Source organism: Myxocyprinus asiaticus, chromosome 33 (assembly GCF_019703515.2).
Source record: "Myxocyprinus asiaticus isolate MX2 ecotype Aquarium Trade chromosome 33, UBuf_Myxa_2, whole genome shotgun sequence".
Taxonomy (NCBI): domain Eukaryota; kingdom Metazoa; phylum Chordata; class Actinopteri; order Cypriniformes; family Catostomidae; genus Myxocyprinus; species Myxocyprinus asiaticus.
This window is the reverse complement of record NC_059376.1, coordinates 3,771,017-3,783,419: the sequence shown is the minus strand read 5'-3', so window position 1 is coordinate 3,783,419 and position 12,403 is coordinate 3,771,017. Positions and strand designations below refer to the sequence as shown.

The 12,403-nt window shown below is 40.2% G+C and overlaps 1 long non-coding RNA gene across 1 annotated transcript; it reads left to right on the top strand.

Annotated features, from left to right (window-relative positions):
- Positions 1-3,059: 3,059 nt before the first annotated feature.
- On the top strand, positions 3,060-11,000 carry LOC127424765 (uncharacterized). Its single transcript, XR_007894513.1, has 4 exons — positions 3,060-6,955; positions 7,073-7,425; positions 7,510-7,599; positions 7,744-11,000. It is a non-coding gene; the product is annotated as an uncharacterized LOC127424765 (long non-coding RNA).
- The last annotated feature ends 1,403 nt before the right edge of the window (positions 11,001-12,403 follow it).

The following is a 12,403-nucleotide window of genomic DNA, read 5'->3' as shown; positions in this document are numbered from 1 at the left end:
CGAACCTGTGAACCCTGGATGTCCTTCCTCCCTAGCCCTGTGGCTTGTGAATTCGGCGGAGGAATTCACAGCCAGAACCAGTACGTGTGCTAATATGCCCTGTACTGGGGTAGGTGCTTCACAGGTGCCGGTTACTCTGGTAACCCCCTGTGATGTATTTTCCGTGGTACGGTCTCCCTAACGGCAGACCCGCGTCTCCCTTGGGCAGAGCCCTCTCTGCCCCCAGTCGCTGTGTTGTAGAGCTCCTCCACTTCAAAGCAGGACCTACCACCACACCTCTTCCATGTGTGGCTGGTGATCCCACGTGATGTATTGCCACATGTTACCTCCCCTTCAGACAGGATGTGGTCTCCGCGGGGTCTTTTCGCCCCAAAAGAATAGGAAAGGGAAAGAATACCTTCCCTGATGCGTATTATAGCGTTAGATGGCCACAGCCGAATCTAATACTCTGTGGAGAGAAACATAGAGAGAAAAGACCGCAGCTGGCGCCCATGCTAGTTACGTCGCTTCCCCCTCACTGTGATGTGGGATACTACATGACATCTTGTGGGGCGTTGGGGGAGATTACGTGCGGACTGATGCACCTGCCATTACGCACACAGCAGCAGAAGGGGAACGTTACGGTTACTGTCGTAACCTCCATTCCCTGATGGAGGGAACGAGACGTTGTGTCCCCCCTGCCACATCGCGGTACTATCCGCTGAAATGGCCGGGACCCTGTCTCGGCTCCTCAGCACAAAACCTGAATGAGTGGTTGCAAGCCAGCTACTTTTATACCCGTATGTCCGGGGGAGTGGCATGCAAATTCCACTTGCCAATTCTCATTGGCCTTTTCTCAAAAATCTGAGGTGTTAGGGGCTCTCAAGGGTGACCCCTAGTGTCACTACATCGACACAACATCTCGTTCCCTGAAACTTACCACAAAGGGTGGTGCGAACTGCCAGACACATCATCGGAGATGAGCTTCCCTCCCTCCAGGACATATATACCAGGCGGTGTGTGAAAAAAGCTTGGAGGATCATCAGAGACTCCAGCTACCCGAGCCATGGGCTGTTCTCAGTGCTACCATCAGGCAGGCAGTATTGCAGCATCAGGACCCGCACCAGCCGACTTCATGACAGCTTCTTCCCCCAAGCAATCAGACTTTTGAGCTCTTGATCTCCCACGATCAAATACATCAGCACTGCACTTTATTAATCTTATATCTCACACCGGACTGTTATAAAATATATTATTATTATTATATTATATTCTCTCTTAACAACTTACTATCAACCGACAGCCTGAATGTCAATACAGTACAATACAACCTACTGTACATTCTATATATACTATACATACTTTTTTATTGTATAATGTGTATTCTATATTGTGTGTATTGTATACTGTACATTGTATGTTATTATTTGTATATTGTGTTGTGTGTAATTATGTGTATATTAGATTTTAAACTGTGTTGTAAATCTGATGTTTATTGTAAATTGTCTCATCACTGTCACGACTACTATGTTGCTCGGAACTGCACCCAAGAATTTCACACACTATTGCACTTGTGTATATGGCTGTGTGACAATAAAAGTGATTTGTTTTGAGTTCGATTTGTTAAACATAGTTTGAAACTTAAAGGTGCAATATGTAAAAAAAAAATGTTTTGCCAATGTGTGAACGGCTTGTAACGCAACTTAAAAAATTAGCCCTTCCCAGACTTCCTAGGTTGCCTATTAAAGCCTGTAGACTGATTTTCATGCGAAGGGAGTGGGTTGCTTTTGCCGGGAAAATCCAAAGGATGTGAAGTTTATGCACGCTCCCGAGAGCCTTGCCTCAGACAGTAATAGCTTCTCTTCCACTACTCAACAGCGACAACAAACTGCAACACTAGGTAACGTTACCTTAGAGATGGAATCCAGCAAACGTCCGGAACAACACCGACTCCCACACAAACTCAGAGGAAGCAAAAAAAAAAAAGACAAGCATTTATCTACTGAATCCAGTCTGGCTAAGCAGGAACGTGATCGCGGTCAAGCAAAAACTAGAGTGAACATCGGCAGGGCATTTGATTCCTGGAGGGACCTTCGTTCGGTTTTGGGGATCAAAACCGACCCTGAATTGGTGTTCTTCTTATTGGACAGGTAAGCTTACATAACTGCAAAGCATGTGAAATATAGTGCCATAAGGATTGATCTGTGTAATTTTAGCTAACTTGATCTTGCCTGCTAATGTTGACGAATTGCAAGCTACCTTGCTTCGTATCTTTCAGATAATTTCAACGATCTTCTCTTTATACTAAAAGTCAGGTATACAGGATAAATTTAAGCAAATACGCTGGTTTCTTATTCGTAGTACAACATATGACATACAAAACATACAATAGTGCAACATAACAGTGCAGTGCAACAGTAAACTGTCTGGTATAGTTTGGTAGTATGTAGCTGTATGTGTGTATCAGTATGCTATGTTAGCTGATAAGTAGTTTTAGTTTAGTCTCAAAGTTTGTAGTAAAACAATCATAACTGTGTAATTTTAATTATGCTACCTCATCTGTCAGCATGATGCCGGTGGATCACGTTCAGTCTCTTTGTACGTTACGTCATTGTTTTGGCTGATTCTCGCTCACTCGCATCCCTATGGAGTGTGTGCACGAGTGCGAGCATGAGCAACAGGTAGCTGGCTGCAGTTCACTTAACGGCCACAGGTGTCATTAATAACAAGGGTTTCTGAATCTTACATACTGCACCTTTAACAAAGCACATCTCAACGCCATTGCACTCTGCGCCGCCCAGCTATCTCTAATCATCAGTTGGTTTGTTGTCTGAACAGCTGCGCGATTCCTGGAGAGCTGGAATGGCGCTTACTGCCACCTGCTGACTTAGAATCGAAAAAAACATGGAGGTGGCACTTCAACAACAAATTCAATTGTTCCATTGGTAGGGCAGTTTCTGATGGAGAAGAGCGCATTCACTGGAAACTGTTCTATCACATAATGCCATGGGAGCTGAGGAGATGTCAGGTTCAAAACACTAAATAACAACAAACAAACAAACAAAAAAACACAGAGAACTGCGAGTGCTGTTGCTCTTTTCACCTGTAAGCTCTATTTATGCTAACAAAGTTGTAACTTGTGGTGAAATTGTACTTGTTTAACGAGTAAATTATATTTCAGGGTTGTTGTTATTACGTCATATATTCGGTCGTTAGACAATAGTATGAAGTATGTCCGGAATGTATTCATACTATTCACCTGCATGCCTAAAGTATGTACTTTTTTACCGACAGAGAAGTATGTTCTGTGACATCTGAGGCTGCTGTTTCTCCTCCAGCCCACCAGAGGGAGCCCTTGCCCGAATATTTGCTCAGAGAAACCTTTAATCCTTAGCTCGCTTCACCGGGAGTGTATTCCAGAAAGCAGGTTATGCAACATACCTGGGTAAGTTTACGGATAAGTTAACGGATAACCTCAGCTTTCGGTTCCAAAAACGGAGGTAACTTTCAGGGTATGTTAGTAGCCATAGCAACTTAATCTCTGAACAAAACCTGCTCCAGAGTAGGTTATGTTCCAGAGTTAGTTTATTTCAGGTAGATGTTAGTATGTTTCAGAGGCTGTCAGCGCATGTGTGCCCTTTTAATAGCGGCACAGTGGCCAAGAAAGTTCAGATTACGCACAATATTATACTTTTAAAGCAATATTACGGTAAACTGCAATCTTTACCTCACAAATCTTTTCTCCAGCATTTCCAGTCTCACACTGCAGATTTGCATTCAAAAGTGAACAAACTGTGTACATTGTGCTTTAACTTTTAATATTTTTTAATGCAGAACACATTGTAAAGTCCCCCACGCTCTTCACTGTGAAGACAGGGCTTTATGTATTTATATTTAGCCCTTCTAATAAATCATTTTTATTCTATAAATTTCATAGAATAAAATTATTATAGCACCCACATTCTATTTACAGTTCCTTCAGTCAATGAATATTAATGTTATTTATAAAATGACATTCCATAGTATCAATATGTAGGTAATGTCTGCCAATTAAAAGCTTAAGCAATTAATCACTCGTTATTCTTCTTCATTAACTAGATAATATGTGATAATTTCACAGACCACAGATTAGAGATTTTATTTCTTATCACTCTAATTCATGTAGGCTACGGTACATATAAATGCACACATTTCCAGACTTGTACATTACTCTATTATCTGAAAATATAAATGAGACATGCTGTCATTTAGAGTCACCCACAGTACCCTCATTTAGCTGGTGGTTAGGTGATTCAAAAGATGTATCTTTCTGATGCTCAGCCTCCTCTACTCCATCAGAAACTGTACATGATCCATCTCTAAATTACATTTTTTGTTTTGCATTTCAATAGGAACCTTTTACAGCTTCCTGTTAACAAGGAAGAGATGAGTTACTTTTCCCTAATGCTGAGATCATGAACATCTATAATGTATAGTCAGACACATGATCTTCAATTAAAACAACATAATTTCATTACCAAGTTGGTGGAGGCAGATGGACCCAACTGTACATGACAACACAACATGACAAGTTTTAATGCCACATCAAATGAGAAAAGAACACAATGGACATGTAACTCCTATCACTCTCCACCTCTGTTACAGCAGATCTTCATCTTATAATGCACACAAATAATCATGTGTGGCCTACTAAAAAACATTACATTAAATCAATGGAAAATGATGACAACTGTGGGAGATCCTACAACTGAAAGAGGGTCTATTAATACAATGAGACCATCAGCAACTGTGGGAAATTAAAGGTGATATGATTCTAAGTTTTTGAAACCCCAACTGGGTACATCAAATGGTATTAAAAATAAAGGAAATACATTCAGTTCACATGACAGTAAAATAAAATTAGCGTGCATAGATCATGGTAAATACCATTAAAATTCATCTTAAAATAAAATATATATAAAACCTATAGCCTATTATCATAATATTAATAGAATATGAATGTTAATACTTATAATAAAGTTCATTGCAAACAAAGAACGTAATGGTCGACCTATTAAACATTAATGTAGTTGAGAGAGGTCTAATATTAATGTTGAATTAAGCTTTTATGTACTGTAGAACTTTTAGTTTTATTCATTAAAAAATTCACGCAATGATTCAGTATAATTTCTGTCAAGCAAACTCTCAGTCCTAAACCAATGTAGCTCCTATCGCTATTACGAGTGAAGATGAAGTAATGCTCGTTTGCAGTCATTAAAACTTAATGTTCTGCTTCACCAAAATATGGCGCGCCTTTCTTCTTAGCGTCTGTTTCCATGGTGACTCGTGGATTTTTTTTTTCGACACAAACTACGAAGCTTCGGTGTTGACCTTTTGCCTGTAGATTTGGATTTGTCTTCTGAATTAATCTGACTGTTTGGACTTTGACCCTGGCCTGTTATATTGACTACTCTTTTGGCTTTTGCACTGTAACTTCACATGTTTTTAATAAACTTATGCAAATGGATTCTACAACTCCAAGTTAAGCGTCTTTGTTACATTTTCAAAGAATATATTTTGAATATGTGTATTATTCTCACCCCATTGGGAAATTTGATTGCTGTAAACATAAACATATCCTTAGGCAATTTTGCTTCTCAATTAAAATGATATCTTTAAATGATTTTTAAAGATATCATTTTAAGGATGTTTTATATATTGGGTATATAACGTTGCTTTATGCAACATGTAAGGTTATTTTTTGTTTTATTATACCAAAACACTGCTGAACAGCAACTGTATTTTTCGAGTTTTTCAAAGACTACAATAATTGCGATTAGGGTTAGGATTAAGTAGGAATGTTGTGGGGATTTTATGTACATGCTGTACTGTACTGCCAGTCTGCAGCTGTACGGTAGCATCAGAGCAAAACAGATTAATATTTATTTGAACCATGGTCAAAAAAATCCTTGCTGTCATTGAAAGCATACATCCTCTGTATAATGGCCTATGATAACACCATACATTTTTATTCTAAAGGTGGTATTCAATAAAAAGCATTTATAATCATTTTGTTCAGTTTATAACTTGTCCATTTGAAGTTGACAATTCGGACACACCAGTAAAAGAGTGTGTACTCAGTAAAGAGTTTGTGGACGGTGCGCACATATTTACAGCACATTTATTTTTTATTAATCACAATGTGTGTGTGGGAAATTGCGTATGCACGTTTCAATGCCCATTTTGTGCATCCACAACATTAATTCATCAAGGGCATCATACGTAAGTTCTAACTAACTTCGACTAGTTTTGTATAAATGGACACTAAGTTGCCATTTACGCACTACTAAATATTTGAGCGTTGCACAATTAAACTTAGTGTCACTTTCCCAGACAGTCAGTCTGGTTTTGTGCTGTGTGTGTGTTTCCCTCACCATCATGTGTTTACAGGTGCCTCATAGCAGACAATAGCAGTGTCTCCACGGGAACCCTCGTTCACACCATTGCTTTTCTCTAGTCGCTGTTCTGCCAGTCAGATACACCGTGCTTGGTTCATGTGGATTATCTTGTGGATTTATAATTACCTCTCGCTATCCGGGTGCCCCAGGCAGACTTACCTTCTTCACCTCTGTCCTCCTGCTGCAGCCTATGCCTGGTTAATGAACTGTTTCCCTGTTTGCCTTGTGTGCTTCAATAAAAAACATTGACTGTCATTCTCTGCATTTGGGTCCTCACTTTCAGAAGTGTGACATAATAATCCAGCCAACTTTGACCCAGCGGAGTAATCTCAACAAGGGGCTCTGCTTCGTGTCATCAGGATCAAATCTCTGGCCTGGACTAAGCAATGGAAGCGGTGGAACAGCAGATAGCTGAGTTATCCTCGATGGTTCAACAACTCCATCTGACTCCCGATTCCGGTTCCACCACTGAAGCTGTTTCTTCTACCCGTCGGTCGCTGCCTATTCGTGGCGATTGAACCCACCATCTTCATATTCTGGTGAGCCCAAGACATGCCGATCATTCCTGTTTCAGTGCACTATCACATTCTTGTCATCTGGTTGTAGTCATTGTCCTGTTCTGTGGATCACTGAATCACCTATCTATCCTTCACCAGCGCCCCGTGTTAATCTTCCTGAGTCTTCTGTGGAGGGCGAGCCCATACCATTTGGGAGAAAGGGGTTACTGGTGAGCGTGACTCCACTGGATAAATCCCCTGGATCTTGCTCCTTCCTTCCAGCCAGGCTGCAGTGAGGCACCATCTCTCATCAGTGCTCAGCTTTAGGGGATTTGTGAGCCGATGGAAACTTCATAGAAGTCAAAATAGCCACTCGCTGAGGATTACCTACCATCTGTCTCGAAGATCCTATCTCAACCAGGAAATATTATTTCTTCTCATCAAGTCACCCTCTGCACTCGTGGTCCTGGGGCTCCCATGGCTGGATAAACATAATCCCCATATTTGCTGGGGTAAGAATTCTATTTTGACGTTTTTGTTTATCCCATTGCCTTGTTTCTGATCTCTCTCCTGTCTTGTCTGGTTCTGTTTTGTAGGATAAATTGGTGGACTTAACTGGGGTTCCTTAAGAGCAGTGTTCAGCAAGTCCCTCCTCACCACGCTCACCAGTAACCCCTTTACTATTGGTGAGCATTGCCTTTTAATGACAGGAAGCAGAGTGTGAGGCAGTTTTCAGCAAGTCCTTCCTCATCGCCCATACAATTGTGCCTTTCAATTTCTCCCTGGTACTTCTTTGCCATAAGCTTGATTCTTTTCACTCTTTGTTCCAGAGAGGAGGTCATGGCTAAGTATATCAAAGAGTATCAGCAGCCAGTCTCATCCATTCTTCCTCGTCCCCAGCAGTGGCAGTGGGGGTGTGGTCGAGCATTCGTCCGGAGAGAAAGGAAGCGGTAAGGGTGCATACTCCTGAGCCAGATAATGATTAACACCTGTTTCCAATTGCAGTGAGCTTGGGGAGAGTGGTATAAAAGAGACTACGCCAGCAGCAAAAGACAGAGAGAGTCAAGGACAAAGAGTCCTGTTGTGAAGCTGTTGTGTTATTGTGAAGCTGAAAAGCTGATGTAATATTGTGAAGCTGTAAAGCGCTGAAGTTTATTAATTAAAAGCCATACCTGATAACAAGTAGTAGGGAAGTAGTAAGGCCAGGAGGTCCTCGGAGCGCTCATTCCTAGATGAGTTTTGCCGACGTGCAGCGCTACTCCGCGTCGACCAGTGGGTCCCCCGAAGACAACCAGAGGTGTCCCCGAGCGACTGCGCCCCATGGTGGCCACGCTACGAGCGTTCAAAAACTTTCCTTGCAGTTCTGCAGCCGACTGCTGGGTGGCGCCACCACGTCCCACCGCAGGCTTATTGTAGTGGGATCCCTCTCCATTCAAATAAACCACAGGTGGGCTCTTTTTTTGGGGAAGGTGGGGGCTGACCATGAAAACCCTATAAGCCCAAATGCCCACTATATTGCTTCACTTCCTCTTGGGGGTGCCAAGGACTGCCCCCACGACCCACGGAGCCACTAAACTGCCCCTTACCAGCTATTTTGGGGAAAAAGCCCACGGAAGCGAGCCTTTGATTGGCCGACCACTGGGGCGTGTCCGGGAGGGGGCGGGGCTTACCGCGAACACACTATTTGTCCCCTTTGACCATGTTAAAATATTTATGACTTGCAAGTGGGTGCAGTAGCAATTAAATTAACTTATGATATGACAGTGGTAGATCTAATCACTGACAATGATGAATCAGCCTACAGAGAGGAGGTGCACACTCTGACATGCTGTCACCACCAACATACTAAATGTCCATTTCCAATTTATTGTATTGGTCTATTGTGTCCACCAACATATTAAATGTCCATTTCCAATTTATTGTATTGATGTGTTCACACTAAGTCCACCAACATACTAAAGGTCCATTTCCAATTTATTGTATTGGTCAATTATCCCTGTGTCCACCAACATACTAAAGGTCCATTTTCAAATTATTGTATTGGTATATTGTGTCCACCAACATATTAAATGTCCATTTCCAATTTATTGTATTGATGTATTTACTCTAAGTCTATCAACATACTAAAGGTCCAAGTGAGCCTTTGATTGGCCGACCACTGGGGCGTGTCCACGGGGGGCTGGGCTGACCACGAACACACTATTTGTCCACCTTCCCACTATATTACAGGACTTTGTCCCTGGGGGTCCACGGACCCCGGGGGTGTGTCCGGGAGGGGGCGGGGCTGACCAAGAACACACTATTTGTCCACCTTCCCACTATATTACAAGACTTTGTCCCTGGAGGACCACGGACCCCTGGAGTGTATCCAGTAGGGGACGGGGCTGACCACAATACAACTATTTGTCCATTTACCCACTAAATTGAACAACTTTCTCAATGTTGGTCTGAGGACCCTCTGTGTGTGTCCGGGAGGCAGTGGGTCTGTCCAAGGACAAATTATTTGTCCCCTGTGACCACGTTAAAATATTTATGACTTGCAAGTGGGTGCAGTAGCAATTAAATTCACTTATGGTAAGACAGTGGTAGATCTAATCACTGACAATGATGAAACAGCCTACAGAGAGGAGGTGCACACTCTGACACGCTGTCACCACCAACATACCAAATGTCCATTTCCAATTTATTGTATTGGTCTATTGTGTCCACCAACATAGTAAATGTCCATTTCCAATTTATTGTATTGGTCTATTACCCCTGTGTCCACCAAAATAATAAATGTCCATTTCCAATTTATTGAATTGGTCTATTACCCCTGTGTCCACCAACATACTAAAGGTCCATTTTCAATTTATTGTATTGGTATATTGTGTCCACCAACATATTAAATGTCCATTTCCAATTTATTGTATTGGTCTATTACCCCTGTGTCCACCAAAATAATAAATGTCCATTTCCAATTTATTGAATTGGTCTATTACCCCTGTGTCCATCAACATACTAAAGGTCCATTTCCAATTTATTATATTGGTCTATTACCCCTGTGTCCACCAACATACTAAAGGTCCATTTCCAATTTATTGTATTGGTCTATTGTGTCCACCAACAAAATAAATGTCCATTTCTAATTTATTGGATTGATGTGTTCACTCTAAGCCACCAACATACTAAAGGTCCATTTCCAATTTATTGTATTGGTCTATTGTGTCCACCAACATAATAAATGTCCATTTCCAATTTATTGTATTAGTCTATTACCCCTGTGTCCACCAACATACTAAAGGTCCATTTTCAATTTATTGTATTGGTCTATTGTGTCCATCAACACACTAAAGGTCCATTTCCAATTTATTGTATTGGTCTATTGTGTTCACCAACATACTAAAGGTCCATTTCCAATTTATTATATTGGTCTTTACCCCTGTGTTCACCAACAAAATAAATGTCCATTTCCAATTTATTGTAATGGTATATTACCCCTGTGTCCACAAACATACTAAAGGTCCATTTTCAATTTATTATATTGGTCTATTACCCTAAGTCCACCAACATACTAAATGTCCATTTACAATTTATTGTATAGGTGTATTACCCCTGTGTCCACAACATACTAAATGTTAATTTCGAAATTATTGTATTGGTGTATTAACACTAAGTCCACCAACATACTAAATGTCCATTTTCAATTTATTGTATTGGTCTATTGTGTCAACCAACATATTAAATGTACATTTTCAATTGATTGTATTGGTCTATTACCCTAAATCCACCAACATACTAAATGTCCATTTCCAATTTATTGTATTGGTGTATTGTGTCCACCAAAATACCAAATGTCCATTTTCAGTTTATTGTATTGGTGTAATAACCCTAGTCCACCAACATACTAAATGTCCATTTTCAATTTATTGTATTGGTGTAATAACCCTAGTCCACCAACATACTAAATGTCCATTTTCAATTTATTGTATAGGTCTATTACCCCTAAGTCCACCAACATACTAAATGTCCATTTCCAATTTATTTTATAGGTGTATTAACCCTGAGACAAAATATTTGACTTTCTCCTCTCAAAATTCACACCAAAGATAGAGACTGAGATGAGCACAGAAGTACCAGTTTCAACTTCCTAGCTAAACACAGAGCTGAGATATGCAGATCCCACATACAATTTATCCAATTCAAAATATTAGGTGGTTCGTGGACAGTAAAATTCTGAGGTTTTGAAGTGTGTATGTTGTTCAGGGGGCATCAGTGAGTCATACATTTTATCCTGGAGTTATAAAAATGATGTCCACCAAACACCTATTTTAGCCCATTAGATAGATTGTAAGTGGGATGGCCCACGGGCAATTTATTTGCATTGCCTGAAATAGTCACTTAGTGGACATCTGTTTTTAATGTGTGGGATAGGTTAATTCACTGAATATCACATGTAGGTTACTGTATGACACCCCCTGAAAATTATGCACCCTTGAAAACCTCAAAATTCGACTGTCCACAAACCCCCTAATATGTAACTGGGATCTGCATATCTCAGCTCTGGAATTAACTAGGAAGTTGCAACTGGTACTCTTGTGCTCTTCTCAGTCTCCTCTCTCTATGGTGTGACTTTTGAGAGAATCAGAGAAAGTCCAAAAATTTCACACAAAAAATTGAAACTGTCTGTGATTTTGTGATAAAGCATGCACTTTTAGCACTTTTGCACAGTGCAATTCTCAATATGTCAACTATGTATGTATGTATGTATCTATCTATCTATCTATCTATCTATCTATCTATCTATCTATCTATCTATCCATCCATCCATCCATCCATCCATCCATCAATCTATCTATCTGTCTGCCCTGTCATTTTTTTCCACGAACCATGTATTTGCATCCATTAAATAAGCTGCAGATGGGACCTTCCTTTTGGAATTAGAATTTTATGAGGAAAAATTGCCACACTTTTTATTTATATGACTTTATTGGCATGTATTTGAAATATTATCAATAAAACACCCTGTATAGCACTCAACATACTCAATGGAACCAACTTATGCAACTTACAACTCTTTAAAATGTATAATTAGCTAAAAAATGACTGTCCACAAACCATGTATTTGCCACCATTAAAATAAATTGTACATGGGCACTTCCTACAAGAAAGCAAAAAGATAAAAGTGCCCACATGCAATTTATTTTAATGGTGGCAAATACATGGTTCATGGACAGTCATTTGTATGGCTTTTCTTGCTATTTGCATGTAATATTATCAATAAAATACCCTGTATAGCACTCAACATACTCAATGAAACCCATTTATGCAAATTACAACTCATAATACTGTATTATTTGCATTAAAATGATTGTCCATGAACCATGTATTTGGCGTCCATTAAATAAGCTGCAGATGGGACCTTCCTTTTGGTCTTAGACATTTTTTGGTGAAAAATTGCCAAATTGTTTTAATTTATATGACTTTTTATCATTTATATTAAATGTTATC